The following is a 6,000-nucleotide window of genomic DNA, read 5'->3' on the forward strand; positions in this document are numbered from 1 at the left end:
CGAAATATGTGTGCATGATAAAAACAAGTGCAGAACATGTGTGCATGTGCAAGACATACACAACATAATGTGTGCAATGGGTAATTGTGTGGACTGCTACAGTGTGTTCAGCTTCAGATCATATACCATAGTCTGAAGGGGGGCAGAGTTCCAAACAGTGTGTGATGACTAAATAAAATAATGTGTGTGGTGCAACACATGGTGTTTGTTTCCCTCCAACATATGTGGATCACAGTATAGTCAATATTACACTCCTTCTGCACACTCCAATAGACTGTAGCTATTCAAAGTCTGCTTAATTATGCTTTAACCTGTGTGCAGCTAGGTACTGTGCAATGTACTAAATTTGCATCCTTAGTCAACCAATCTGAATAATGGACTCTCCTTGCCAGCCTCCTGACGCACTGTTAACATGCCCCGTAGGTTCACGTGCCACTTGAACGAAGTTTAACAATTGAGACACAAGTATTTTACCATGCACCATGGTGCAAGGAAACCTGTGTTGCATGCAGATTAGTCTTTGTGGAGGAAAAGACACATTCCTGCACATATGTAACCCTTGGAGGCATGATCAACTATGTATGTGTACCACAGAATTAAGCACACATAGTAAGCAGTATTGACTCCAGGGACTACAGCTATTTATCCTTCTTACACATCAGCTGATGGGCACTATTTTGGACACATTCCCAGGTTTCCCTTGTTTGGTATAGATGACATATGTCATCAATCATGACAGTTTGATGGAAACACCAACACAACACACGGGGCATCTCCCTTGTACACAGTAAAGAAACACAGCTTTTTGCACAGGGTTGCATTTGTCCTACATGCTTTGACATAGAAGATCACCCAAAGGTGCTTTGTGTACCTTGACATATCAGAGTTATGGAATTTCATTACGCATGTACCATGATGCATGGTGGAAGTTTGAGGCACACCTATCGTACAGATGGCCCTAGCTCCATCAACAGATACAGAAATGGCTATTCTGTCATACATTTTTACATTTTAGTTGATGTATTGTATACTTCATATTTACTTACCAACAAGTAGGCCATTCCCATATTGCTCATTCTAGAACTCCTCCTTTAGGATGCTGTGCCTGAAGATGTATGCATTATGTGCGCTTCCCGGCTATTTCGTGAGTACATTGGTGAACCTCCCCAGATGATCCACGATGACCTGGACATTGATAGAATATCTGTTTTTACGATTGCTGAACAAGTGCGCTGTCTCAGCTGGGGGAACCAATTGCACATGTGTGCAGTCCGTAGCCCCCACAACATGTAGAAACCCTGCAATGGCATAAAGGCCTTGCTTGGTCTCCATCTGTTGTTGTGTCTTGGGGAAGAGGAGTTACTGGTGTGTGAGGCGAATGACTGCATCCAGGACATTGTGTAAGAAGGCAGAGAAAGATGCCTGTGATAGTCCTGCCACTCTTGCTGTTGTGACTGGGAAGGACCCAGAGGCCAGCATGTGTACCACAGCCATTAGTTTCACCTGGGGAAGAATGTTTGTGGGCCTGGAAGTTGGTGGCAGCTGAGTTGGCCGAATCCTCTGCAGCAGTTCTAAGATGAACTCCCTCCTGAGCCTATAGAATTTGATCACCTCATCCTCCCTGAGGATGAAGAGGAAGATTTGCTGCTTGGACACACGCTCCCTCCTTCACTGCCTATGTGGTGGTCTCCTTGATACTTCTAGTTGCAGGATGATGACCTCCATAGCGAAGTTGAGCTTGGCAAATTGATTTTGGATGTTCAGGTTTACATGGCACAATCGCTGTGTCGTTTCCTACACCTGGGTTACTGAGGCACAGGAAATTATGGTGCATTTTGGCTTTGCATGCCACATCCATTCGATGGGGCATACGTAGTCAAAGCCATAAACATCACTGTGTAGTTTTCAGTGATTCTTTGCAGCGGAATGCCTACCTTGCATATATTATTTTCTGTGTGGTGCAGCTGCTTCAGGCACACCTTTTAGACGATGCAAATGTAGAAAAACAACACATTTGGCCAAATGTGTTGCCATAGATTTGGAGTAGTGCTTGCCAGCAAATGCGACAAAACATTTGGCACACACCTCTCATAAATATGGCCCAAATCGCCTAGCAACATAGCTAAAACTTTCCTACTATACCATGACTAGCAGTGGAAGTTGGGTGTTTGTGAATGTCTACCTCAGTGAATTGCACACCTTGTTTCAGGTCTTTGTCAAGCATATTATTTATAGGACTTGCTTTCTTAACTGAGCCTGTTTCTAAGCACTCCTAATGCTTAAAGGATAAGAGATTAAAGGCATAAGGAGACAGTGAGGCCTACAATTCTAATGGTTTCCAATTCAATAATCAAGCGACTTTGTTGGAAACTTGACCTGCCGAAGAGAGCAGTAGAATCTGCGACTCTTCTTAAGACTAGCAGCTTAAGTTAGAGGTCTGTATTAAGTGAAACACTCAAAATAAAAACTCCATGGCTTACAGTCAACACCATTTACATGCTTCACTCCCCCTATGCCCACATTACACCCACTTGAACCACCCACCCACCCTTTTCTCTCAATGTGCAGGCATCAATGCAACTGTCGGTCAGGATACACTCCTTACTTTTTGGCCCCTGGGAAAATGTTTGTGAGTACCCATGTCTCAGAATCACACACTCACCCCAAAAAACATAAGAAGTCATATTAAATCAACAAGCTCTTCCATATGCATGTAACCTCCAGCTTGTAAACAGTTCCAGAACAAGGATGGAACCTGCATGCAACTAAATTGATAAGACATGCTCATTCCATCTTGCAACTAATAAACAAGGCCACAGCCAGAAAGACCATACTAGTTTATTTGCTATACAAAATGACAAGTAACATAACCTGATATAAATGAAACGTGATCTAGCATGTTTCAAAATGTGGGGGTGTATAGGAGTGCAAGTGACTGGGAACTGACATGCTGTTGTGTTTGCATTTTGGTGTGTACAAGATTGAAGGGACATTTCAAACGAAAATGCCATTCCCCACCTTCCTCATGGAGGATCAAGGATCTCTTCTCCTACCCAAGCATCAAGTACCCCACCCACATGAGAAGTTCTGATTTTCGGAAACATTCCCTAGTCTGCTTAGTCCATGCATTTAATTTCAATAACAACTGGAAATGAAAATAAATAGATCTGTGCATGCACAGTTTTCTCATCAATAATGTTATTACAAATGTTGCAGTGATATTATCAATTATGTCAATGAAGTCAGGGCTGATGTATATGTGGGGCAGTTAGAAGTGCATGGAGAGGACACACATTATAGTTACTTTAGACCACAAGTTAAAGTTTCTTGAGATAACTGTAACTGATGAATCTCTATGGTTTTGTGTGTGTAAAATCTGAACCTTACTATAATGTCCCTGTATTTCTATGTTGTTCTAAATTCTATTTCAAAACTATAACGTCCCTGTAATCTTTGTTTTTTTCAGTGAATTTCTAGTTTTTTTTAACGTAAAGTAATAGTTTATTACCAGGCCCTTTCACCAACCCCCCCAAAGGCAGCCAAACCAGGAGGAGCCCCCTTTTAAAAGGGGGGTGAAATTTAGAGCGTTTCCAATGTTAATTCCTAAAGAAAAAATTGAACAGCAATAGTGCCAAAACCACTGGATGGAATTACACCAAATTATGCATAAAGGTAGCTCTTGGACCAGAAAAAGCCCTTTTTGTTATTTGGTGTAAATCTGTGTAGTAGTTTTTGAGAAACTGAAGAAAATCCAAATTTGTATATCTAGGGGCAAAAGGATTAGCTACCCCTTCCGATCTACTGCTGAGATTTGATTGGCTGCCAATACTTCAAACCAGGAACCAAGTCCCAGACAGAAAGGTAAAAAAAATAAAAGAAAAGGGGCCAGGGGACAGACACCCTGCCCCCTTAGCTCTGTTGCTGGGGTCCCACAGCAAAAAAGCATTTTTAAACATCTTTTGCTGCGATTCGCAAAAGATCCATGGATCTAGCAAAATTCATAAAAAAGCCCCTGGGTTGGCCAGATCCTGGGGGCAATGCTTATTGAAGTGCAGGGGGGTCACCTGCCCCCCCCCCCCAGCCTGGGGACCTCTACCTCCCTGGGGCATATTTCAATTCATATATGAGGTATAGGGGCTGCTTGCCCAGTAGCCCTGGGGACTGCCACCTCCCTGGGGCATTAATTAAATTTAGTGTGAGGGGGCTGCTGGCCACCCCCACAGCCCTGGGAACCCCCACCTCCCCAGGGACATTGATTTAATAGTGTGCATGGGGGCCCTGAAGCTCCCCACCGCAGTGGGGGCCACCATCTCCCTGGAGCAAACTGAAAAAAATAGAAAGGGGGTCAGATTCAAACCCCCGGTGCCCCAGGGACCACCACCTCCCCAGGGCTCATTTTTACTGGAGAGGGACCACGTGGCCCCCTTAAGGAGCCACTGATGGCCCTACGGCTGCCACCCCCAGGGCAGGTCCTGTTATGTTCTGGGGTCCCCACCCCCGGGACATAGCTTTTAGCTGTGACTTGGCTGCAGCTTTGACAGCTGCAGTCAAGTCACAGCAAACATACAAGGCGTGCTCCAAAAAATGGAGAGGGTCCAAAACACTGGCTTCCTGTATGAGTGCCTGATTTGTGTGAACGAATAGTACGAAGGGACTTAGCCGGAGGACATGGACCCTAGTCCTCCTAAAGTACAAAAGTAGAAAAATTGGGTTGTGGGAAAGTCCCTTGTAATTAGAGTCTTTACAGAGGAAGTCCAAATACTTGAGATTTGATGAAAGGTATAGTAAACACGATTACTTAATGATTGGTCCACAAGTTCCTTATTTATTAATATAGGTAGAACAAGAGGTTTCCAGCGTAGGTAACATCAGTAAAGAATCCTGAACAACAACATGTGAAACTTCAGCCAACACGTGTTTCGCCCCAGGGGCACGTAAGCCAGGGCTTTCTCAAGGCATTCAGGTAAAGTAGAGCAATACAGAACACTCTGCGATATATATAATCACGCGGTCTGTCCTTAATCCATCTGCATGTCTTATGGCCCCAGTGTTCTTCTCCAGTAGTCCAGCACGGGTCCCAGTCAACGTTGAAACACGTGTTGGCTGAAGTTTCACATGTTGTTGTTCAGGATTCTTTACTGATGTTACCTACGCTGGAAACCTCTTGTTCTACCTATATTAATAAATAAGGAACTTGTGGACCAATCATGAAGTAATCGTGTTTACTATACCTTTCATCAAATCTCAAGAATTTGGACTTCCTCTTTAAAGACTCTAATTACAAAGGGACTTTCCCACAATCCCATTTTTCTACTAAGTCACAGCAAACACTCTGCTTTCTGACAGCGGGACCTGTCAAACAGGTCCCACTGTCAGAAAGCAGAATTTTCATTTAAGTTCCCTGCATGCAGGTATGTATGCAGGGAACAGAGAGGAAAGCATTGCTCGAGTGACCAGGGAGCTGCTGTTAAAAGCAGCTGCCTCCTTGCTTGAGCAATGGGACCATGGGGGAGACCTTGAGGTTCCCCCCGCGGTCCTAGGCAGTCCGTAAAGGGCCAAAAATAATTTAAAAAAAGAATGAGCAGGGACTGCGGGGGAGGCCTTGAGCCTCCTCTGTGGCCCGGATAGCCCGTAAAGGGCCAAAAATAATTAGAAAAAAAATTATGAGCAGGGACCGCAGGGAAAACCTTGAGACTCCCCAACCCCCCAAATTCCCCATACTCCCTCTCCCGGTCCCAGATAGCCTATAAAGGGCAAAGCAAAATTGGGGAAAAATATGAATAGTTCAAGGTTTAAGGTGACCTTCACACTGAGAGCTTAGGGTTTGAGTCCACGTGTATTCCTGGTCATGTCCCTCCTTTATTTTTCTCAAGTGCAAATGTTTAAAGCTCACACTGAAAGGTGATCTTATTCTTTTTAATTGACAAATACATTTTTCTTTTCAGTTTGTGCAGAAATATCTCATTCTAAATATATCATCTATCAAAGACTAAAACACTT

Source organism: Pleurodeles waltl, chromosome 3_1 (genome assembly GCF_031143425.1).
Source record: "Pleurodeles waltl isolate 20211129_DDA chromosome 3_1, aPleWal1.hap1.20221129, whole genome shotgun sequence".
Classification (NCBI taxonomy): domain Eukaryota; kingdom Metazoa; phylum Chordata; class Amphibia; order Caudata; family Salamandridae; genus Pleurodeles; species Pleurodeles waltl.